At 44.4% G+C, this 26,630-nt stretch overlaps 1 protein-coding gene across 1 annotated transcript in view; it reads right to left on the bottom strand.

Moving 5' to 3' along the window:
* NINJ1 (ninjurin 1) overlaps positions 1-26,630 on the bottom strand; it is a 353,613-nt gene that overhangs the window by 223,940 nt on the left and 103,043 nt on the right. The gene's annotated exons all lie outside the window — the stretch shown is intronic.

The raw sequence follows: 26,630 nt of genomic DNA, 5'->3' as shown, positions 1-26,630 counted from the left end.
AACACATGATTTGTTCCTGAGTAACGATTGAGCATCCCTTCACAATCCAAAGCCAGTAGAGAATTTTTTTTTAGGAGGGCATACTTGGGTTCATGATAGTTCGGGGCAAGCTTGGGGACCTTATGGAGATAAAGTGACCCTCTGCCCGAAATGAGGACGGCCTGTTGTCATAATGAGATAATCTGGTTGGGGTGTGGCCTATCCCAATCGATATCTGTCCTTGCATGTTGGTTACCCCTGTTGCCCTAGCTGCTTTGCAACCCTGGGCATAAGCCAGTGGAAGCTGAAAATAACAGGACTGCCTCCACTAAGTATGTAGTTATTTAGAACTGTATTGGGCAGTGCCTCTGCTTCCACTAAGCCAAGTGGACCATGGGTGGTGTCCCTAGAGTCTCTATCCCTCTGGCTAGTATCAGTTGAATTAATAGTAAACGGGCTAATTTCAGACACGGGTACATGCAGATCAACCTCCGCTTCGTTTGCTTGGGCATCTCCTTTAGCCCGCTGATCACTCAGGGGGCCCTCCTTAATTGTGCCTTTATTTACCAGTTCAATCGCGTGAAGGACTAGGTTCTCAAGTTGGAAAATTTCAGACAGGACAGTGCTACACTGAGCACCGGTACCTTCCCGTCTGGATGAATTAATATGGTGTTATCCAAACTCTCACATAAAATTGAAGGGCCACATAGATTATTGGCTGACGAACATCATTGCGAGGACTATTAAGATGAGGAAAGTCATCAGGTGTGAACATCACAGGCATTACAGGGAAGTCGCTGGAAGGACACAAAACCGAGGCATCGAGACATCTAAAGCTGGGGAATTGGTGGTCACAACACAGCAAATGGGTACAGGCGAACAGAGAACAGGAGTAGGGTCAGGATGAAATACTGCAGCCCCCATGACCATCGTCAGGGAGACATCCATAGGTGGTGGCAATGGCTTGGGACCTGTACCATCAGGCTGTGCAATATTTACAGAGATACCAAGGCCGAAAGCAACAAGGTCAATAATGTCACAGGTTGCAGTGTGTTCCTGCTCAAATTCAAGCTATCAGGTGGAGCAGTCAAAAGACCAGATGAGCCCAAGAAATTATTAATTTCTGTTATTAAAGAATGGGCTTCCCCAAAAGGTCTTCTGCCGTTAGATGAACTTGGTCCTTCGGTATATATTGATGAATTTGTTCAGACACTGGAAGCTTCCTTTTGAGTGGTAGAATTTTGTGTTTGAGTGAGGATACAAGTACAGGTACAGAATCTGCTTTTGCATCAGGGGCATCAGAAATTGTCTATCCATGGTGAGAAACCTGAAGGTGCCTCCCTAGTTAGGTTCCAGGGATTTGTCATCCAGGTGGATAGAACATGGTCATCGCTATTGGATCCAGTCCAAGGGGTGGACCAGTGAGGGAGGGTCACCTGGATGGGGGGGGGTCCTTGAGTAGTGGGAGTGGGACACCGACAGGTGAAGTACAGTATCCCCCTTGCTCCGATACCTTTTCCTGATCCTACCACAATGACATTCGAAAACACTCCCCCGCCCCCTTTTTCGTACACGAACACTTTTGCACAACACGAAAGACAACGGACTAACACCAGAACTGTTTACCTGATATGTCCCAACACAAAGGTCAGGCAAAGTCAGGCAATTGACCAGAATCACACACACCTGATGGCCCTTTCCCTTCCCCACAGGGATAAAAGGTGGAGCACGAAAGGACACTATGAGCAGGGCAGACCGCAGGACAAGACAGCTATCCAGACCTGGCAGTTCAAGAGAAGGAGAAAAGCGGCAGAAACTGAGAGGGTGACAAGCAGTAACGCAACCTTGCCCTTCCTGTCCCAAACCTGTGAAGCCTTCGTAGGAGGAAATGCAAGACCGCGAACAATAGCTCAAGTGTGTTGCAGCCGATGTCAGCTGTATACGGAGCGTGCCTCTGCTGATAAGCAGGATCGAGGGAGACTCCTGCTACCTTGACTCCAGATACAAAGAAAGCCAAGCGGTTAATCACAGCCGGTGAGTCGAGGCGAGAACCGATAAGAACCGAACTGTGTTTAATGAAAGCTGCAAAGTAGCAAATGAAGGAAAGTTCAAAGAACTATGTAAACTGTTAAGGGAATCCCAGCTGCAGAGGGATATGGCACCACGTGGGTGCTCCCTCGAGAGACTCTGGTTGATCCGACATATACTGAAACTACTGATACTAGAAGGCTAGACAGGTCAAAGTAGTCATGCAGGAGGTCTAGCAAAATCCCCAGTGCAATGGAAAGTCTTTGACCGACAAACTGTTAAAAGCAAGGGAAGTGAATCCTCCATCAAGAAGAGACAAACCTTTGAAAAGTAAAGGGGAGTGAATCCCGCTAAAAGGAAATGTGAATTGGCAAGAGTGAACCCGAAGGAGGGATGCCGATAAAGAGGGGCAGAGTCTAAAGTCCCAAGAAACAGTGTGTTGTCAAAAAGTGAACGCGGCAGAGGGATGCCCACAGGAACCGTTTAAAAAAGACATTAAGATTTGAAAGAAGGAGAGGAAAGCTATAGTGAACGCGGTGGAGGGAGGCTGAGATTCGAGAGGGGTCTGGGCCTGGAAGAGGGGGCCCCAAGGGTGAGAAATTAACACACTAACTACAAAATGAACCAAACTTTTATTTTGTTATTGCTGAGACATCAGGTAGTCGAAGGCAAGAGACTTTTGAAAGTAAAGAGACTTGGCCCTTGAAAACCTGATAGCTGAAACGGCTGTCGCCTAGTGCTGCCAAGGCTCGAGTGTGTGCTGCGCTCAGGAGACCTGCATTATCCCGTGCTCAAAGCGTGGGGAAATGAGACCCCTGGCAATCACATCTTGATATATTATTTGTGAACACTTCTTTTTCTTTTAAAACCCTATCCCACACTCTTTCTATATTTAGTTGTAAGGATTTGGCAATAGTTTTTATTAGTATAGGCCATTTATTTTGATACAACGCCACAGGACTGCCTTATTTTCATTTGATTTGTCGAAGCTTGCTCCCATTTTAGCTGTAGGTTTAGATTAGGCGTTTTTCCATACAGTTTAATAAACACCCTGGAGTTTCTTACAGGACTATGCTCCATCTGAATCAGTGGGAAAAATACAAATATACGGGTAGGTTGTTCATCTCAATTCCCTGCTTTAAACATGTGTACAAAATCCAATGTCATAGAGATGAAGTGGTGTCGGGCCCGGCAGGGCACAAGAGCTCTCCCCTGTTTCCCTATGGATTGCGGCCCCGCTAAAGTCTGCTGCGTCAGCACCGGGAAACATAGGGGAAATGAGAACCCCTTTTTCCGAAAGCACTTCTTCCTTGTATTCCTTTTCTTTCTGCACTTTAAACAGTTATGTTTTGGAACTCTGAAGGAAAGCTACAAATATATATCGTACAGAAATCCCCTTGTACACATCATATTGAGTTTAGAGTGTAAGGGTAATTTTAGGCTTTGGACACAGGACGGAGGACGCTCTTTTGGTTTAGATCCGGACACTGATGCGCCTTAGTTTTGTTGAACCAGGGAAAGCCCTCTTAGAGTTAGGGTTAGACAGGATGTTGCCCAACCTTCTTGTTATTTTGAAAATAAAAGTCATAAGTCATTTTGAAACCTATTACTGCGTCTTACTCTTGATTCCTTACAGTAGCCACTAACCTTGGATCATTTAGAATGCCAGTGTGCCCTATTAGGTGCCCTCTCCTGCATCCTTTGGAACCTGAAGCTGTCTCTGTTTGGATCGGACACAATATTTCCAGATTGTCACTTGGCAACTCATAGGCGTTATGTGCCAAATTCGCACACCATGCTCCGCCGACAATTGCGCCGCTCCCGATGCCCCTCATCTCCTAGCTTTCCCCGATGGACACTGCCTGGTTAGCTCACTTCGCTGGCTTGCTAGATCATACTGGTGAAGCAGAGTGTAGTCCCGCTTCTCTACCAGCACCTTGGAACACCATTTGGTTGTAAGGACGCATTATAAATATCCCAAAAATAAATAAATAAAAACTAGTACCTCTCTGGATTAGTACTCTAGGGCTATGGCACCACATGCAGCCTGGCCCTGGGGAACTAACAGATTTATACCTCTTACCCATGAGCTGAACTGGTCGGTAATGGCCTTATGCTGCCTTTGTTTGATCTCCCAGGGAATTACCGACCAGTGTAGCCTGTGGGTGAGGGCCATAAAGCCATATTGGGACACTGACATTTTGGACGTTCCACTGCCACATGGCAATTAAATCCTCCGTCCCAACATTCCAAGATTTCTCCTTTGTCTTGCCTTCTTAGTAACAGGAAACTCTGCTATCAATGTGTGGAATGTTCAATTAGCACCCGGGGGAGAGGCACGGACCAATCAGATGTCTGGAAACAGAGGGAACCACACACTAACTGCACATATTCTCTCAGCCACCCAATCACCTGCCACTAGGTGTTTGGCATTTTTTTGTGCACTCGCCCATCTCCCAGGCTCTCTCACCCTTATCCATAGGCATCTCCCTGGGCCAACACTGTTTTTCCCTACACCAATAAACCCTTCTTAATTGTTCCTTCCCTTGGTCCCTGTCAGACAATCTCTCTGACTCCTGCCATTGAAATCGAAAATGGACTACTCCCTTTTCTATTTGCCAACGTGGCTTTGAAGTTGCTCTTATGAAGATTGGCAATGCGCAACATGCGCTGCACTGATCTCCTGTGCAAAATAAACCCACAATTTTAAAACTACCAGCACCTCAGAGGGAGCGCGCCCAGGGTGCTAACAACAATAAACTCTGCACTGGGGCTGACAGGACTGGTAAGAGACCTAAGCTTTCACAAGTCACTCGCTGCTCAGCTTGGGCTGGCGGGATATTACGGTCCTGCCAGCCCCCATTGCGTAGTGTATTGCTATAATAGCAATAACGTCACATGCCTCCATTCTCAGGCCGATACCAGGCGGTAACAACCCTAGATCCTCGTTAAAATCCGAGAGTTGGGGCGGGGCTGTTACTAACTGGTAATGACCCATTGATTTCGGCATTACTACTTAAGTATGAAGAAGCTGTATGTCAATGATGACAAATGAATGGAGAGGAACTGAGAGGGGCTAACCGTTGGCAGATCACAATGGCTATTAGTTACAAGGCTTAGAATGTTAATAAACGTGGTTCATTGCCTCTCTGTAACTGAGGCCTGCCATCTCAGGATGTTCTATGAATGCTGCCATAACAAGAAATTAGAGATAGCTGCTGCTGGCAAATCAGGTGTTAGCCATCTAAAGGGTTACAGTTTGCTAAGAACACATCCCTTGGCTCAGAGCCTGGATGTGTAGGTGTGTGCCTTCATATGAAGTATTGAAATGACTATACACAGTGCAAATTGCAGCTGCTTGAACGCTGAATATGGGTATATTGCTTTGAACAGGTCTCCCTGTGAGGCGGCACCACTTACCTGCTTCTCTCCATGGCCAGGGACCACCAGCGACTGAGGTGTCGAAACGTCAACCTAGTGCCGCTTTGCAACCTGAGGTTGACAGGGACAGCAGACGGGAAGTGGATGGCATTGATACTGACGGGGCCGAACAGGCCCAAGAGGAGAGAGTCAATGCCAGCAGCCCTACAGCAGGGCCTGGGAGGGGTGTTGAAGAAGAACTCTCAGGATCGGAAACCCGCAACTGCCATCAGCAATGACAGCAGGGAAGCCAGAGCATCCATAGGGCTACGGCACCATCCAACGCCGAGTTGGCAGCATGAAGCAGTGTAGCCAGTGGCAATGGAACCTGGGTGGGGCTTCGGCCTGGAGTCCCAACGGGCCCTCTGGTTGGGGCTGGGAATGGGAAGGTATCCCTATTCGCTCAGCCAGGTCCCAGAAGGAGGAGAGAGGGGTGGACCTATCAGGAGCAAGGGAGTGGGATTTAAGGAAAGTGCAAACCTTAATGGCGGTGAACTATCTCGCTTGTTTTGCAGAAGCTGCCAGTAGCAGGGAAAGACGACCAGGAGGTCTTCACATGGGCTTATTAAGAGCGAGTTCAGGTGGCAAGAAGGCAGAGCAGTTAAGAAACTGCCGGGAAGAGAAAGAAAACCACTAGAGACTTTGATGAACTATATGTTATGTCCTGTCAGAAACCTGTTCAGAAAGGGGAAATAAAGTAAGCATATTACCATACCGGCTGCTGTATTTCTTCAGCCATCTGCCAGCTCTCAGAATGTGCTTTCAACTTCAGTGTGAAATCTTAGCTAGCCGTTATGGGAAACAATGCTCTGCAGAGTTTGGGGGGCCAACTATTTGAACATGCTGTGCTCCTTCAGAACAGCCAAAATAGCAGCTACATTGCAACGTGGTCTAATTTTCTAACCTTGCTGCCATGTTGCATCCTTGTTAATAAACTGCCTCTAGACACAAAGTAGTCACAGGAGAGGAAGCCCTTCTAACATGTCCACACAGCCCCCTAAGAGCAAACTGCGAGAGGGGGGCATCTGAACTCAAGAGCAAGCCACAGTGAGGAGGTCCATCTATCTATCTATCTGCCCATATCCTGTAGAGCAAACTGTGCAGAGGCGCTCTGCCTTTTGGCGTGACTGCCCCCTGCGAGTCTGCCCAACATTCCTCTGGCAGTGCCACGCTCTAATAGAATTGGAGGCCTTAATAGCAGGTTCTAATGAGTGTGAGGGGACCTTTGCCTTTAGGTCAGGACCACTAAATTGGGCAGCGATCCCCTACAACCTGTTAGAGCCCGCAGTTGGCAAAAGTAGATGTAATCCTTAAATAGGTTTTTGTTAACGCCTGTCTACATAGTTAACTCACATAAGAACTACGTATACATTTGGAAGATTTTATTGACTAGCTCATTTTAAGAATGGCATAGAAAGTGAATTTGATTTTCCTTCGAAAATACAAATAGGAGCTGCTAAAAAGGCACTTGTAATAAAAAGAATTGTTTTGCAAACTCAACATATGCACACTCCCTTTACATTTCCCCAGAATACATACATGTCTCAGTGTGCATTAAGGACCTAGAAGTTATTTAAAACATGTCATATTTCGCAAGACAACCCTTAACAGATAGGTAATGTCAGGGAAACACCAAAAATGTCTTTAGATTCAGCTGTTGATTTACTTGAGAAAATTCACATGCACAAGCGATTCTGTGCACCTCCTCTCGCTTAATAGGCAGAGCTGGCATGTGTTAATAATTCATCGATTCGTTCTACTAATGTGTAACCTTTGAACCTTCAGTTGTGCTGACCTAACTACATAGAACAGAACCCTAGATCTACGTATACATTCCTTCGTATTTGTATTCACAGTATAGTGATACAATGAACAAGTTATTCAGTCCTGAGCAAAGATACATACTCATGGCAATATAAAACACAATTGATCGCTTGAGCCACGAAGGCGTGAAGAGGATCCTTGCCCTTTGGTGTAACAGAAAATGGGGCTCATTATCTTGTTAAACAAATGGGCAGGAGAAAGAACGTTTTCGGGGATTAGTGGAGACCTGTTGAAGCTTGTGAATCTGCTAATTCCAAAGGATTTAAATACCATCTTTCACGAAGTCACGCTTTAGAGCATATTGTTTTAAACTCTACCAATCGTGCATATGTATGTTATTCAGTACAGGATGTGTGCATTCGCTTTCACAAAGCTCAGTTATGCCATCGGCTGAAATGTGTTCTTTTGTAAGCATCGTCACATAACACCACAGGAAAATGGCTAGACAAACACACACGTTACATAAATAATGTCAGAACTTTGACAATCAAAATTCAAAACCAACAAATAGGAAAATCCAATTGGGTTCTCAGAATGACCAAACAATGATGAACAGAATGTCCACTAAAGTTCATTATATGTGTAAGTATTTGGAACACGATTGATTGCAAATTTCCTAAAAACATGAGAGCAAAGGAAAAGTAGTGGCTACATTCCCTATGGTATCTGGGAATAGTCAAAAAGGAAACGAATCCAGAAGTTCACTGGTAGAGTATGCGTGATCCCATCCACTCCTATTTAGATCAGCAATCGAAACTCAGTAGCTCTGCTATAAGAAAGTATGCGGAAGAAAAACCTTTTGAAAGTGCATCTCCTGACTATGCATTTGCCATGAAAATGTGTTTGACAAAATCAGTAATTTATTCGAAATGATAGCAATGCAGTAAATTGGTAGTTTGACACTTATATAGCACCTTTAGCCAATTAGTATGGACTCAAAGCGCTTGTGGTGAGAACTGCCCGGGTGGACCGAAGTCCAGGTATGGGAAAATGATCAGAAGGATTAAAATGCGTGTGTGCATTTGGCCAAGATAGGAAGTCAGGTGGGCTGGCCGAGCTCAAGTAAGCTACCCATGAAGGTCAGGCATGTGGGTGGGTGCTGAAGTGGTCAGGAGAGTGGGCAAGTGCATGAGAATCGTTATGTGTCCATCTAGACCAACTTGCTGTCATAGGTAATAGCTGCATTCTGATGGCAGAGATGTTTTGTGTTTTAGTTTGGTGTATGGAGGTGAATCATTATGAGTTGTGAGGAGTCTGGAATGAAACTTAGACAAAGGTTGGAGATGGTTTTGGCTAAAGACTTTTATTGATAAATAAAAAGTTGGGAAAATGCCTCACAGTCCCTGTGCTAGAGGTGTTTCCCTACCTAAACTCAAAACTAAGGATCTGTCAGTGTCAGAATTTCCAAAACAAAACTGTCCTGTATCCAAAATACTATTCTGACCCTCACATTCTAAGGAAATAGATCTTAAAATGCAAAGGAGAATGTCTTTGGCCTTCAGTGTTTAAAAACATTTCAAACTGGAAAAGTTATCAATAACTCCAAAAGAATATGTCTCTCAAGGAAATTGACACTCTTGTGATTGCCTGGTATACTCTCCTGTCATGCTTCTTGTATTCACACATTTGTAATTGCCTGGTGTACTCTCCTGCCTGGACTTCTTGTATTCACACACTTGTAAGTTGCCTGTCTCTGCAACTTCACTTTCGATAATTCACCACATTAGCACTTTTTGATAATTCCTTTTGTCAATATTATTTTGTCTTGTTAGTGTTTTGCCCACACTGCCAATCTTGGTCATTAACCTCCTTAGTGTGTTTGGTTAATTCACATTGTCCAATAAATACTAACTTGTTACTGTTTCTTATTCTCTGTACAGAGGGGCAAACTTCAAAAAGATTCCCTTCTGTGGAAAATTTACTTTTACTTCCTCACTTTCGGTGTTACCAAATGGTTTCCTTTCTTTATCCATTTTGCGTTGTTCAATTTTCAACATGCAGCATGCTTGCAAATATGCGCTGGTGTCCCCTTCGTTCCAGCGTGACTCACCGGCTCTTCGTGATGTTTCCCGATCTGCTTATAGCCTCCCGATGACACCCGCTGGATGCTCTCTTCCTCGCGCTGTTCGGCTTTCAGCTTCCATGCTTCCCGTGGTTCTGGTTGGGCTTATCTTCTCCTCACAGGTCTCCAGTAAGCACCTTGCTGCATCTTCCCACTGGCAAATGCCCAGAAACGCTGTACTTGCTTATGGCGTTTCCGTGTGGAATCTTCTTCGTGCAACCTTAGTCTGGTCAATGTCTGAGCTGGTTGGCTCCACTGTCCTCTTAGCTCCTCGGTAACACGTCTGCCATTTTTGTTTGGTGATCCAGTTTTAAACATCCCAGGCACAGGTGCACGGTATCAGGAGAGACACAAACACAAACGCAACAGTTCGAAAACTGACCCTAACTCTAAGGGGGTTGTGCCCTCAACTGATGTTCCTAAGGGCCGTTGCAGTCCCCAAGTCGAAAACCAAAATATTTCTGTGTCACAGCCTATGCCTGCCCTCACTCTCAGAGAAAATGTGTTCTGGGGTCTTCTTAAAGAAAAATGGTGACTCAAAAAGAAATGTAAATCACTATTGATTTCAAGTGGCCTTAACATCTGGTGCCGGTCTGCCAGTATAAACAAATAATACTTAAACACCAACAGGGTTGCCCTTGGTACCTTCCACGTAGGGCCCCTGAATCAATTAAAGTTCACAAAGTCTTTGGGTCACCTGTGGTTCCTTTCCCCAAGCTTTACTCCTTCCAGAATTCCAAACCAAAAAACACAGCTCTGGTCAGGCCTCTCATGGTCCTCTTCCCCAAATCTAGGCCTCTCTTACAAAGGTTCAAAATGTCTCTGCGGGCCTCTCAGGGTTCCCTTCCCCAAGCTTAGGTGCCTCTGGTCTCAAACAAATGTTCACGCAGTTCCTTCTATGGGGCAGCATCAGAGAGCTTCAAAAATGCTGGGCATTTGCTCAACCCCTGCTTGACCACTTCTAATCCCTCTCTTCTCTCTATCCAACTTTTCTTCTGTCTTGTTTCACTTCTTTCTTTTTTCCACTGTGTAGTGCACTCCTGCGCCTTCTTTCCTGTTACTGTGCATCTTGCACACTCCTCTTGCTTCATCATGCCCCATGCACACTCTTTCAACTTTGCTGTGCAGTCTTGCATCTTCTTTTCTTACTTTTGAGTTGCTTGCACTCTCTTTTCTGCTTTCGGGTTGCTCGCACCCTCTTCTGCTTACGGGTTGCTCGCACCCTCTATTCTGCTTTCCGGTCGCTTGGACCCTCTCCTCTGCTTTCGGGTCACTCATGCCCTCTCTTCTGTCTTTTCTTTGTTCTTGCCGTTGGCGCACCTTGTTTTCTTGCTTTCATTTTCCTGTGCCGCTTTCCGCTTTCACACCTCTGCTTCTGCTCCAGCCACAGGCACGCCACTGGCTTTCTCCTGCTGTGAAACTCACCCAGGTAGTGCAGCGCTGGCGAACAGCTTCTTGGGATGGTATCTGGTCTTTCCATCGAAAAGGTTTCCATCAAAACCCTTTTGAACGAAACTTTTGCATCAAATCTTTTTACATCGAATGCACATTATTTTGCATCAAATGCATTTATGGATGGTGCAAAGGGTTATTTTTCATTGGGGTTGGGTACCAAGGGTAAAAACCAGCAGGAATGGGGGGGGGGAAGAGGCAAAAAAATGCATTCAATGCAAAAACATTTGATGGAAAAGTTTTGTTGGAAAGGGTTTCGATGGAAACCCTTTCGATTGAAAGACCATAAACCCTTGGGATCTGTGGGCCGAGGTCAGGGTTTCACCACCTGCCCCCTCAGGCACACGTCCCAGGAGAATGAGCACTGCCCTAAATACAGCCAATAATTAGCAACTCGCCTCACACCAGCTCCATGGAGACACAGCTCCCTAGCCACGCTGCAACCCCCCAGCCACAAAGTGTCAGCGTCTCAGTGTCCCGTTCGCCTCCAGACTTCCCAGGCTTCTCATGCGGCAGCCTCCACATTCCAACCAGCAACCCCAGCTCGCTCCTCTTTCCTGGCAGAACCACACCTGTTATGCCCTAACTGTGGGTCAAGTGGAGTCAGGTGTGAATGGTGAAGGTAAATAGCCTGACCTTGTCTGACTATTAGTGGGACAGCCTAGTGGTGTAATGTGGTAGGCTTCTCTCTGCTTCTCACTGTTATGTCTAGGGGTACTCTTTACTGCTCTTGATCGTCTTTCTTCTTTCTTCGTCCCAGTATATGCTGGAAATGGGTGAGGTGAGATGGAATGGGTTTGAAAATATCCCATAAAAGCTAAGGGAGAGGGTTTTGATATGTAATGGGAAAAGGGGGAATACCAGGTCTCGCTTTTAGGCATTCACCTCCCAATCCCCCATGACTATCCACTCATGTGATCCTCCCTCACGTGTCCACCCCCAAGGTCGGGATCCAAAAGCAATGGCCCGTTCCTGGTCTGCTGAGGGAGTAGTGACTTGATTGACTCCAGGTTAGGCGTGACCATGAGCCTCTTATCTCCACATTGTTTGAGGCTGTGAAAATAGACCCATGATCATCAGTCATTGAATGTCAAAAGACAGGCCTGCCTAGGTTTGTGTGCTTACCAACATGATTAAACATGTACAGCCAGGAATTGTAAAGTTCTTGGACTCAAAGAGATACAACTCCGATACATTACTCTGAATTATACACTTGACACAGGAATTATCATGTTAGTGTATTTAATATGACACCCTATCTTCTGAGGGTTCTTATTTTCATTAAACAAGCTGAAGCAAAAGCAGATATAACAAAGCATAACGTCACACCTATGAACAAGATTGCCATGTGGGCAAAGAGCATGTTTGAATAGATAAATAATTAAATAATAGAACAAGTGGTGGTTTTAGTTTAACAGCATGCGTAACCTTTATGTCTCATGAAGCTATGCTACACTATACTACACGCCATCAGTCTAAATGCACTCAGCAAGCCCCCACCCTTCACTCAACGTTTAGAGCAAAATGTGCTTCAAATGAAAAAGCGCCTTCTGGGGTTTACGAGTTCTGCTTAGCTGGGCCCGGCTGTCTCTTTCCTGCTGCTGCTCTGCTCAGGACTCCTCTGCTCTGCTCTCCTCCGCAGCCCCTCCAGCCTCGATGCACATGTCTGCAGCTATTGATTTTTCACACTCTTTTGCTTGGGCCTTACATGTATGAAGGAACATGGTTTCCCTGCCCGTGTGCGTCATATCTGCTATCTGGAAGAGCAAAGCCTAGAGCTGAGCCTGTCACTGTGTTCGCTGAGTTTAGGGTGCCTATGTAAAACTCCATTAGGTAGGTTTTCACCCCCCCAGTGAGAGCTTTGTACCCATTCAGTGAATGCCTCCACTGTACTCTATGACCCTTGGTTTTGCTAAGAGACATTTCTCTGACTTGTTACTTCTTGACCTTGCAGACGTGCACTTTGCTTCTGTTCGTGTCAGCAAATTTCCTGTTCTTGAATCCTTATCAGATATAACTCTTAACGGTGTGAAGTCAATGCTCGCACCTACTGGTGTGCAGTTAAAAACAAGCAACTATTTGCCGTTTGTGGTATGCTCACCTGCCAGAACAGGAAAGCACCACTTCCTGGACCTTGGTGAGGCCAAGTAATATTCGTCCAGCAAGTGTGCATACTAGCCTTCTGTGTAAACGGAATGTTTGACTACCATTCTCCGGCTATCAATGGTGGCAGGCTGCACGAAATAAGAAAACAGCTGTCATCTACATTTGTCTTTGTCTCATTGGCAACAGGCCGCATGAGCTATAAAAAGCTGTCTTAAATTACGTTTGTTTTCATGTCATGTGGGGGAATACTGTACGGTTTCCCACAGCTCCCAACAACTAAATTGTTGCCTCAGCTCAAAGCTTCTCCTGCTCTGTTCTCCTCGATTCCTCTTCCTTGTTGTAGTGTTAAGGTGTTTCTGGAAACCGTAGTTCTTTTTAACTAACTTGCACAAAAACATTGGAAGAATAGTTTATCTAGTTCTGAAGGCAATTCAGTGTCCTGCAAGGGAAAAGCGGTATATCATGTCTCATCTCTGTGATCCTCCCTCATATAGCCACTCCCAGGGTCAGATCAGCATCAGGTAGTGGCTGCCCTCCCCTGGCCACATGGGAGGGGCAAGGAGGGAGTCTCTGCCGGAAGGGGAGTAATTATATAATTGGATTCATTACAGTGCCAGTTAGACCAAATTTGTTGTCATAGGTCGTCACTGCAATCTGATGCATGTAGATGGGTAACCGTGCCTGCGGCAGATGTCCTCCGAAGTGATGCATGAATATGTACCTTGATGCTCAGATGGAGCTTTGTCTTTGATGTAGCTGTGTGATCAGATAGTCTGTATAATAGACAGGCTACCCTCAAAGTCTTCTGGGGTGTAGCTGTAGTGTTCGGTCTAGTGTCCATGGGCGAAGAGGGGCAGATAGGGAATAGGAGCTGCTCTGGGGGAGCTGCTCTTTGTCTCTGGCCCTTAGCCAGCTGGTCAGGTAAGGGTGTCCTGGTTGCCCTCGGTCAATCGCGGGCTGGGTGGGCGGGAGTGGGGCAGGGGGCCGATAGGTGAAGGAGTATGGAGGAAGGCAGCAGGGAAGTAGAAGATAAAAAAGTAAAGGCCAGGGGAGCTAGAAAAATAAATAATTAAAGTCTAGGGGAAGGGGAGAGGGTAAAATTAAATAATTAAAGGCCAGAGAGCAGGAAAATAAATATTTAAATACCGGGGGTGTGGACGGGAGGCCACTTACCTGAGGCAGGCTCTCAAAGGCCTGCTGATGGAAAGAGCGTCTCTGGCTCGGTATTTCCTTGATTGGGTTTGCTTCCTTGTGGAAGCAGTCAATCCCAGGCCGTGCGGGCGCGAGTGGGGTGGGAAGGGGGCATGCGAGGGAGTTGGGAAGAAGGAAGCCGGGAAATAGAAGAGAAATAATTAAAGGCCAGGGGAGCAGGAAAAATAAATAATTAAAGGCCAGGGGAGCCAGCAGAAGGCCCCTTACCAGATGTAAGTGCACCATGGACAGAAGAAGCTCTCACAAGCCTGCTGATGGAAAGCAGCACTTGAAGTTAGCACGTTGCAAAGAAAATTCAGATGAGGTATTTATTTGCCTTTCTATTCATTTAAATAACAGGAATGTCAATTTCGATCATAAATGACTTACCACAGAGCATTTACAGATGGTGGAGGCATTCCCAGGAAGGATGCTAGTGCAAAAGCACAAAGAGAGCAAGTGCTGAGCCAGTTTATGAGGGTATGAACAAAGTAGAGTGCTGTTCTTAACAGATGTTTGTAAAATGGAGGAACTGGGCACAACCATGCAATTACAGGTTAACTCAGTGGCTTGCCACAGCCTAAATGGATTAGGATTTTAAAACTTATTGTCAGTGTATCAGTTATTAAGTAGATGCCATATAGGCTTCTTCAGGACAGAAGAGGTCAAGGCAGTAAGCGTGTGTGCCTTGCAAAGCCCTCATTGCCTCTGTGCCTAGTGCCACCACCATAGACATACTTACAACAAGGCTAACTAGGCCCAGGCCTAGGATGCAGATTCCCAGAGGAGCAGAATTTTATTGCACTTTATTTACTGGTTGTCATTTCTTAAATATAACGCAAATTTTGTTTCTCTGAGTCTGTCTGATCCACAACACTGCAAGTAATTTTGAGCTGTTAGCAGCTATTCCACTGACAGCTAAAGTGTATGATGGACAAACATATATATGCTTGACATTTACAAAAGCTTTATAGTTGGGGTGACTTGTTTATATAAAAAATGGAAACTCATGCCAAACCCAGCCTGCTTTAGGTATTTAGTGATTCAGTCCTACAGCTCTCAGCCATATAAAACAGATATAAAGCTCTTTAGCAATTCTCATCTTCCCAAAATGCTCTTTAATATGAAAAACAGCCAAACCTTTATTGGTTTTATTGGTGCCACTTCACATTATCTTTGGAGTTCTTTCTAATCAATACAGAAAAGTAAAGGTTAAAAATGATACATCATTTTACAATATTAAGCATTTACCTATGCTTAAGTCAAGCACAGATTTCCCACAGGTGGCACTAAAATGATGTTCAGAAGCAAGCACTAACTTCCCTTCCCTACCCCACATTTCAGAGGTCTCTGGCCACCCAAAAAATGCAAGCATGAAATACATCATAGAGAAGTTAAAATGGCAAAGAGTCAATCTGCATGTGCAAGTGCATCAAGAAAAACTGTGAAAGGATACCAAAGCCATATGAAGGTGAGAACAAAAGCTGTGTGCCAAAAGTGCACACAGTTTCACAGCTGTAAAGGTGTCTGTTAAAGATACCCATTCAGACATCTTTACAGAACCTGCTCAGTTCTAAAAAGGCAAATGCCATCCTTACTGGGTTAATCATGTGTCTTTGATGCCATTCTGCTGCACGCTCAGTACTACCAGGAGAACCAACTGCAACGTATGTCACACAATGCATGATGTTTATAAGTCATTTGTACATCAATAATATTTTAAATACAAGGTAGGACTTTTACTGTTAAACAGTACTTAAAACGAAAGCAGAACATCTATATCTATACCCACAAAACTCGAAATATTACTACGTATTGTACAGTCCTACCAACTCTACGAAGTTAACAAACATTTAAAAAAACCTTAAACACAAACTGGCAAGACCCATAGCCTAAACCACAACCACAAAGGTAACATTGTGCTGAAACACCCGATCCATTGCACAATTTTACTCTTGGAGTGTGGGGTATTTTGAACAATTGCATAAACAGTAATGATGTAAACAGTATGTACCACTTCATTTGTTATAAAATATGCCTCCATTGTGCAGCTACGAGGAATTTGGTTGCTTCCCACACATGAATGTTCAGAGTCGCCCTTATCCATTACTCCACCGTGAGAATGCACAGCCAAAGATTCAAGAAACTTCTCCAACTGTCTTTACTCGAATGAGGGGTCTATCCCCAGGCAGAGTTTACAAACTTCACTTGTGATTTTGCCACATTTTAATGGTGTTCCAGCCCAAGGGATTGGCGTTTGTTAGGAAAGATTTCATATTTGAATGTAGTTTTCCCTCCATGTGTCAACCCCCAAACCTTTTGCTGCTGTTTTACACCCTGATCTAAACTTTGCCAGAGAACCGCAGCCCTCCGCCGCTCTCCTCTGGGCTTTCGCTCAATTCTTATATTCCTCATGTTACAGCTTTTGTACAACATGTAACAAGAGTGCTAAGTCCACCATTTTTACAATTGCCAAAGCCCATCTGGTGGCTTCTCCTGATATTAAGCGGTTCCAGAACGAGTCTTTGTCGATGGTTGCCTCTCCTGTGAGTAGCGGCCAGAGGTATACTGCACTGCATTGGCTCATTTCTGGGCATGACATTACCAAGTGTATTAGTGTTTCCGGGTGCTCCAAGTTCTTGCAGAGACGACATTCATTCGAGGCTGTTGTTGATCTTATGGTTAAGATTTCGTGTGTCATCAGCAGATTTAGTCTTGCTTTCATTCATGTTTTTCGTAGCTGCTTGGACGTGAATTTGATGCAATAGTTTAAAGGGGTTTTAAATTTGTTGAATGTGGGAGGAAGATGTTTTAGGATTTTGTTTTGTCAATGGTGTCAATCCAATGTTTACAGTCCATTTTTGTTTTCACCCTTTGCGGGTTGGACTTCAGGTCATCTTCTGTGCAGGGGCCATCATTCAGTTTTGTTTGATGTTCCACCCATTTATTGAGTGTTTTAGATTTCTCGCCCTTAATTTCGTCGGCAATCAGTTTGTAGATCGGTAGTGAGTCTGGTAGCATATCCTATAGAATTGCATCGCACTCTGGGCTACGGACCCCTCCAGAGATACGAGGACCAATTTGCGTCTGATAGCAGTCATAGACGTCGATTTGGGCAGACCCAACACTGATTTCCAGATTATTCCTTCTAGCTTGGACCATATAGAAGTGGGTATCGTAAAGAATGCATCCATTCCGTAAAGGAGTGTAGGGACTGCTTTTGCTTTATAGAATTGGATTGCTGGTAGCAGTGAAAAACTTCCGAATTTGTTGTCAATAGATCTTATTTGGGCGGCTAGCTGCTTTGCTTTAGTCCATAGTGTTTCCTGCATCGATGACTCTCGAGTTGAACCATCAATGGTTACTCCCAGATATTTGTAGTGGGAGACTATTTCAAGTTTTGCTTCATCAAAGAACCAATTCTGTTTCTTGGAATTTGCACTTTTGGTCTTCATTTTGTCCAGAATCAGAATTTTTGTTTTGTTTTTGTTAATTTCCAAGTTATTGTCGTCAATATAGCGTGCCAGGTTGGTCAATTTGCGTTGTAGACCAATTTTGCTCTTGTCTATGAGGATCAGATCATCAGCGTATAATATTCTCAAGATGTCTGTTTTTCCAATTTTTGGAGGAAACTACTAAAGGACTTTAGTAATGGGGGCGTGTCCTGAGCCCATGAGGTGAGGGAGTTTATCTACAGAGCTCCCGTTGTGATCCTACACAGATCCTTGGTTCGGCAGCTTAGGGAAAATGCGGCCGCACACAAGAACATCAGGCAGAAGGGAACACCTTTGCTCTGCTGCGGGTCATGCTTTGGGAGGAAATCGGACTCCGAGGGAGGAGTATATGCGCACAGAAATACGACCCCGGCTGGGGAAAGATGGCAGCCGCTGCTGCAACACTGTGAGGAGGAGGAGGTTGGGTGGAGACACGGCCGTGTCAGATGCTGCTCCAGCTGCTGCGTGTGCTGGGCTGGATTCAGCTGGGCGGACATTGCCATGTGATGTTTAGGTCAATGGCCAGATAGCTGTTGGGACTCAGGTGCCGGACTGTACTGTGAGCGGGTGTTGCACTGGTGAGCAGAGCGGATCGGGGAGGGGGCAGCTGGTGACCCTGGGTGTGCTGGGCTGCACAGAGGATGAGTATTGCACCGAAGTACTGCGGAGACCGCTGGAGCCGGCAGATAGATGTGAGTTGCAGTCTGTTGGAACAGCGCAGCGTGGCCTGGGAAGGGCATCACATACAACACAAGCTGGCCAGGGGACCTGCGCCTGGTGTGGACAGGGGGCCTGCTGGCTAGATAACAGAACCTGAGGAAGTGGTTCGAGGTGTGTATGGGTGGAGTGCAGCCCGTTATACATCTGTAGCCTCGCTGAGCTGAGAGCGGGTCTGGCTGGTGCTTACGCTAAACTGTTTCGCTGAAGACCCGGATGGTAGGTGCGCTGTATCCTCGCTATATAGGGGCCTACCCCCATCTTACTTAGCCAAATTTCCCAGTGCCCACTATTGTGAGAGTTACCGAACATTAGAAGTGGTTGGACCTAAACTAGGAGTACCGTAGGTACTGCGAAGGTGCAGAATGTGTGACTCATTTAAGACTGAGTCACCATTCCACTTGGTAATGAAGTGCCCTACGTTTCTGAGCCGTAGGATAAGGCATCTTGAATGGCTCATCCATTCATCCTCGATGGTACTGTCAAATGACTTGTGGCATCGACTTATGACCACCTCACAACTGTCACTACTGTTATCTTTAGTAAAGCTGCTGATTGAGATTTTTTCAGCCATTGATATGGTCACTCAGCAAGGAATTAAGGACTGGGCAATAGTTAGCCAAGTTTTGTATTGTACTCTAAAAATAAGGAACAAATTCTACTTATTTTAATTAGTTATGATGTTAAAAACTCTATGTGAAGCTTTGGAATGTGGAAATTGGTTTCAGGGTATCTGGAATATGTACATAGTTCTCGTTATAATGACAATCTGTAATCAGTACATTGGTATGAGAATTTTAAAATGTTTTTAATTTCTGCGTAAAATGTAAAATTTATATAAAAAATACACAACAAATTAAAAAATAATCAAGTAACCTAACAAACATATTATACATTTTCAGAAATACAGTCGAGCAAAAAAATAAAAATAATAGGAGTGTGCTTTTTATTTTTGCACATCTTGAATGTAGGACTTCAAATACCATAGTGCAAAGTAATTCAAACCTAAACAAATATGAGTTTTGCATCTCTGTAATTTCAACAAAGACAGCAAAAGAAACTGTGATAAGGGTACCTGTGTATATTTTTCGCAAATATGCAATTCTACGTTGTAATATATGTCAGTTAAATGGGTGAGGTAGACAATTGGGTTAATGTGCCTGCTTCAGAAAAGAACATGCAACTTGATTGTCATATACCTATCCCAACTCAGCATTTAATACTTACTATAGTAATAAAAGTAATAAAAGTAGAGAGTGGGGTAATATCAGTATCTGTTGCTAGTGCTATGTGAATTTGTTGACTTAATGATGGGTTAAACTATAAGTTAGCTTGTCATTAATTAGAAGTTCCAGCCTTGATGTATTAAAGCTTCAACTGCTTCTTTAGTTTTCAATCAGACTTCCCCATTTATTGCATTTACAAGTACTGCACACATAAACTCACTGGTTCTCCTTGTACATGGCTTTGAGACGATCTAGACCATAGATTATACTAACGGGGAGATCCACTATACTAGACGTGCAGCTGGCACACAGATTGGCCTTTGGTCGGGGTCTAGCCCAATGGGATTCCAGTCTACCCACATTTATAGTTTGCATAATTGTTACTGGTTCAGTGCTTGCTATAATGTTTGTTGTATAAAAGATGGCAGACTATTAACTTTCCAGATAGGAGGTCAGAGCTGCACTATTTGCTCCAAAAGGCAGTACTGATTATGCCTTTCGCACTAGACTGACTGGCACAGGAAACCGTTCGACAAAAATGTGTTAGACTACAATAGGTTGTCGAAAAGGAAATTAATAAATATTCGGAACAAGCATCTTTGCTTAACTACTTGGAGAACAACAAAATACCATGTGGTCTTAGGATCTTCATATTTCGGAATGTTGATAATACTGACGATATTGATCTAGCAGATAAGTAGGAGAGAATCTGAACAGCAGCTCTAAGGTGATGATAGAATTACTGATAGAGCACGCTAAGAGAAAGCACACCCAAATTCAATAAACTTAAACAAGAGATTACTGATATGAACAGGTTAGCAAGAAACAAAACCAAAAATTATGACAAAATGTATGATATCTTGAAATCGTGCAGGATGAAATTAAAATATGTAAGTTTAGAAAAAATGTTTGTGACGAACGTGATTATCAAGATGATCGGGTGTACACATGTCAACCCAAATTTGATGCTAGTTACAGGTCCAGATCAAAAGCAAGTACACCAAACACCTCACAAGGTAGCTCAGATATTGTGTCTGAAGGGGAAATCTCTGCTACCACCTCAACAGAACCTACAGGTATTCTTACCAACACCAATATACAAAGAAAGTTTTTTTAGGGGAGATCAGACCTTACAGAAGAGGTTTTACAAACCAATTAGGTTTTCAGGATCCACTAACATCACATATTTCAATGACAAACGCAACTACAGGGGCGGGGGTGTCAGACGGAAATTCAGGGAACATTGGCAGAGTAACAAGGTCAGGTCTAAGGAGACAATTAGTGAAATGGCCAATTCGAGCCTAGTCTACAACTTGTCAGAACGACAACTGGCATAAAAAGAATTGTCTGCCCTTAACAAAGGACTTTCCTTTACCCCCACACAGGGCAACAGTTTTCAAATTATTTGTTTAAATATGATCAGAAAGCTTAAATTAAAGACGTTTGTTGCTAATAAACCACAGACCTTAACTACAATGCCACCGACTGGACCGTTGAGTCAACTTACTATATAGGAGATATAGAATGACTGAAAAGTCCACCGGACTGTGCTAGAAATATTAAAACAATTTTTTTGCTAAGCGCATGTGACTAATATTCACATTTGTTAGCATAGACCATACTTACTTTGTGATGGATTGGTGTGTGCTGCCCTACAGTAAAACAATTCACACAACCAGTGTGTTAATCAGCTGAGCTACTTTACTGAGCCTTCTTGACATTATTTAAATTTGTTAGTGCAATCTAAAAGCATTCACATCAGATTACTCTATAGCAGGGAAAACTCTGTTAAATGTTGGAGTTTGGGGAAATAAAGTGAGAGGTGAAGCATTAGGCCCAAGCATGGCTGGGAGCTTTGTGACAATGTTGGAGGAGTAATTTATTCATCTATACACACGCAACACTACGCGGGTCTTTTTTTAAAGAAAATCTCAAAAGTACATTACTATCATTTGTTCACAAGTGCAATAAATGAACTAAAACCAATTCCTTTTAAAGTACTACATAGCCTGCCTACCTCCAGCATTTGACACACCACATGTGAACATTCGATAGGACTAGTGGGCATGGGCATTATTCACTTATGTTTTATTCAAATTCCCCCATTATTTGTTTATCATTAACATACAGAAATTCAATGAACATAAAAATTATTTATCGCAACACATACATTTAAATTTGCGTACACAATTTATTGATAACTAAGCAAAAGTGACGGGTGCAAAGGTGCAACATAGTCAGTGCAACAACCTGACCAGACAGCCCAAGTGCACCATATGTGGATGTGGTGTAAGACTAAAGTGAAAAGTGCTTCTAAAGTGCCAAAACCCCAATTTAAAAAGCTGAAGTGCCAACTAGCTAAAACAAATTAAAATGGCTGAAACAAGCTGCATCAGTGTTCCTATTTGTTTCCTTTCATTAAAGTGGAGCACTGGCTACTTTCGACCAAGAGCAGGTGGCCTCGTCTTCCTCAGGGAAGATTACTTAGGATTACTCTACAAAATAATTGTACACATTTTAAATTACCGGGAGACCTTTATCCTATGCTCATAAGCCTAACTGTAATGTGCCAGGCATTGAGATATGGTAGTTAGCTAAGTTAGGTGTGGATCCCCAATCTAATGGGACTGTAGAGCGTCTGCTTTCTTAAGACTGGGGCATGAAGCATACTTCAAAATGCTGCAAAAATATACAAAAAGAAGAGCATGTCACAACAATAGGGGTCTAAATCCTGTTCAACCTATGCAAGAGGGAATATATACCTCAGAATAATGTAACAACTCCCACATTGTATGGTGCTCATACTGTCACCTTCAAGATTTCTATTAAAAAGTCCATCAGGATAATGGGTCAGGATACTAGGACGTTTACACAAACTCCTGCGTGTACCACAAAAACACATGTTACACACAAATTAAAATAGTTCCCTTCTCATGTGTCCATTACGTGGACTAAAATTTCAACTCTGGGAGTTCTTACCCTCATTTTACTATATTGTCTAAAAGGGAAATGAAAAGAGAAGTCCCTTTCTTATTGTTAAGTGGAGACACATGCTGTGTGAATCACCTAGCTCGCGTAACTACATCTACGAACGCGAGTCCAACAACTAGACTGTTCTGCCATCAAGTGGGATTAACTCGATGAGTAATACATTACCATCTTCTTATTTGCCAATATTACTGCAGCAGCAAATACAAAAGTGTCACTGTCTTTTATCCAGTTTTAGCAACAGCGTTCAGCACCACACTTTTTATGTTCGGGTACAATGAGTTCCTCCTACGTAACGGAAACTGGATTTAGGTCCAATCGAATGGCTCGTTGACCAACTCCTATACCACCTCTTGTCGCCATTCAACAATAATCAAATACAATGCATTCTCCTTAAATCAAAATTGAATATGGGGTTCACTTTTGTATATGCAGTGTTAAAATAAATGACTGCTATTAATCCTAAAACAAATGAATCTACACAAAAGTCAAGGCATTAAGCAAACATATTCATGTACGGTATTTCATAGTTCTATGACAATGATTTTAAAGCTGATATGGGCTGTATCCCTCTGGAATCAAATAACTTGTGTCCACTCAGATTTGCCATTAAGCCCGAATTGCAAGTCTTTAAAGTGGAAAACCAGAATTTTTCTTATATATGGCCAGTTTAGTTGCTAGAGAACTTCCTCTGTGATCCAATTGTACTTGCTCTATAACACACCATCTTAATTTGTCTGCTGATAAGTGGGCTAGCAGGGGTGCCATATTAGTAGGATTTCTTATTCTGGACCTGTTTTCATTTATTCCCAAATGTACTGGTTGCTGCGTCTTCCCTACATAGCATTTGTCGCACAGAATTATGTAAATGACATTGTGGGTTTTACAATTAGTGTTTCCTTTCAGTTGCCAGGTTTTGCCTGCATGCATGAACTCTTTAATTTTCATGGTGTTTTTACATGACAAAGCTACCACATGTTAAGTGTCCCAAAATTGGTTCAAGACCTAATTGACTACATATATCAGATGGTTGTTTGGCATTTTCTCTGAGTGCTGTTGAGTGCTGTTCACAAAATCATCTCCGAATTCACCAAACCGGCATGCACTACGTCCGTCCCGACCCCCTCACAATCACTGTGCGACTCTCTCTCTCCACTTTTATGCCACGGCTCTCAAGAGAACAAATGCTCTAACCACCAAACTGGCTCTCTTACATAAACCAGACAACCCCCCCCACACCGACCAACCCACCGCCTGCGACCACTATACAACCAACGTTCAAATCCTTTAGTCCAATATCACCAGACCAATTTCTCAAACTCCTATCTTCCCGCAAACCATCCGGCTCTCCGCTAGACCCTTGCCCAGCCTCAACCCTCAAAGAAATGTTTGCTTCCACCTGCGCAGGAGAACACGCAAGATCCATAAAATTACCTTTCCTCGGGTATCTTTCCCGACGTATTCAAAACGGTTCATGTCAAACCTCTAATAAAAAAATCCTCCCTCGACCCTCTGGAGCCCAAAAACTACCGCCCCTTCTCAAACACCAGGTTCCTTGCCAAACTCATTGACCGAACTGCCTACTCCCAACTAAATGCCTTGTCGAAGCCAACCATCGCCTACACCCCGCACAATCAGGTTTCAGGGCCTGTCACAGAACTGAAACCACCCTAACCTCAATCTGGGACGACCTTAAAATGACGGCTGACTCCGCGGGATGTGCCGCATTAATCCTTCTTGACTTATCCGCCGCCTTCGACACAATCAATCACTCAATCCTCCTTGACCGCCTCCACTCCCTAGGAATTTGTGGAACCGCTCTTAAATGGATAGCCTCATTCCTCAAAGATAGGTACCAAATAACGATACTCTCCACCTATTCCTCACAAGCCCGACCAGTCGACACGGGAGTCTCACAAGGAGCATGCCTATCTGCCCTCCTGTTCAATCTCTACTTGATCACCCTCCCACCAATAATTCGTTCACACAGCATCCTGTGTTACAACTACGCTGATGACAATCAACTATTTCTAAAACTCCTGAACTCAAAACCCAACTGCCGACCTGACCTCGCCTCCTGCCTCCTTGACACAGAGCTCTGGATGACCCAAAGCCACCTCTTGTTAAACCCCTCCAAAACTGAAATCATGGTATGTGGCAACTCCGAACTTCTTCCACACCCACTACCCTGGCCATCCGCCATGGGCAACTCACCGACCCCCTCTAACTCAGTGAAAAACCTCGGATGCACCCTTGACTCTGACCTAACACTCTCACTCCAAGTCAGCAACGTCTCAAAGTCCTGCCACTACCACCTTAAAACCCTTAGGCGCATCTTTCCATATCTCTCCGTTCCCAACAGACTCTCAGCGGTCCAATCAATTGTTATATCAAGACTGGACTACGCAAACCCCCTCTACCTCGGAGTCCACTCTTACCAACTAAATAAACTTCAAAGGGCACAAAACGCCACAGCCAAACTGCTACTTGCTCTCAGCCCCAAGAGATCACATCTCCCCAGCCCTTAAGACTCTGCACCGGCTTCCAGTGGCCCGAAGGGTGACTTTCAAAACCTTATGCATCTCCCATCGAACATTGCATAAAACCGGACCTCAATATCTTCAAGACAAGCTAAAACCCTATCACCCTCCACTCACTCTAAGATCAAGCTCAGCCGGCCTCCTAATCATACCTAAGACAAACTCAGTCAGGTTAGGCGGATCATCATTCTCAGCCTTGGCCCCCACTCTGTGGAACGCACTCCCACCCCACATCCGCCTTACTGAAGATCTAATGTCTTTCCGCAAACTACTGAAAACCTGGCTCTTCCCCTAAAACCAACCCGTACACAAACTAACCCAAACAGAATAACAGCATCTCAATGGCACCAATCCAACAAACTACTAGATGCGAGAAATTGACATCTAATAACCGCTAATACAAAATAAAAGGACAAACCGAATAGAACGAGTAAAGTAGATCAAAGCAGTGAAGTGGATAATAAGAATAAATCGTACGAAAACAGTAACAAGATTTAAATTAATGAAATGGATGTAATGCATGATGAATGACGAAGTGAATGGAGTGGATGATATCTTTAGAATGGATGAAGCATGTGGAACGAATGAATGCGCTGAGCGGATGAATGCGTTGAGCAGATGAGGGTGTAGATCGGATGAGTGTGTAGATCGGATGAGTGTGTAGATCGGATGAGTGTGTAGATCGGATGAGTGTGTAGATCGGATGAGTGTGTAGATCGGATGAGTGTATAGAACGGATGAGTATGTTGACCGTCTGAGGGTGTAGAGAGGCTGGATTTGTAGAGCGGACAAGTGTGTAGAGTGGATATGTGCGTAAGTGCAGAGAAGTGTGTAGAACGGAGGAGTGCGTAGAGCAGATGAATGTGCAGAGCGGATGAGTGTAGAGCGGATGAACGTGTAGAGGGGATGAGTGTGTGGAGCGGATGAGTGTGTAGAGCGGATGAGTGTGTAGAGCGGATGAGTGTGTAGAGCGGATGAGTGCAGAAGAGTCTGTAGAACGCTGGAGCAGATGAATGTGCTGACCGGATGAGTGTATAGAACGGATGAGTATATAGAGCGGATGAGTGTATAGAGCGGATGAGTGTATAGAGCGGATGACTGTGTATGAGCGAACGACTTTGTAGAGCTGATGAGTGCATATAGCAGAAGAATGCGTGGAAAGAATGAATGCATAGAGCAGATGAGTGCGTGGAGCAGATGAGTGCGTGGAGCGGATGAATGCATGGAGCGGATGGGTGAGCAGAGCGGATGGTTGAGCAGAGCGGATGGTTGAGCAGAGCGGAAGAGTGCAACGAGCAGAGGAGTGCGCCGAGCAGAGGAGTGCGCAGAGAGGAGGAGTGTGTAAAGCAGATGATTGCGTAGAACAGACTAGTGGGTAGAGCCGACGAGTGTATGGAACAGACGAGTGCATATGAGCGAATGAGTGCGTAAGAAAGGAGGGGTACGTAAGAGCAAGTGAGCGCGTAGAGCGGGTGAGCGCATAGAGCGGGTGAGCGCATAGAGCGGGTGAGCGCATAGAGCGGGTGAGCGCATAGAGCGGGTGAGCGCATAGAGCGTGCGAGTGCCTAGAGCGGATCAGTGCCTAGAGCGGATCAGTGCCTAG

Source organism: Ambystoma mexicanum, chromosome 2p (genome assembly GCF_040938575.1).
Source record: "Ambystoma mexicanum isolate Mex_15411 chromosome 2p, UKY_AmexF1_1, whole genome shotgun sequence".
In the NCBI taxonomy this organism is placed as follows: domain Eukaryota; kingdom Metazoa; phylum Chordata; class Amphibia; order Caudata; family Ambystomatidae; genus Ambystoma; species Ambystoma mexicanum.
This window is presented reverse-complemented; position numbering and strand designations above follow the sequence as displayed.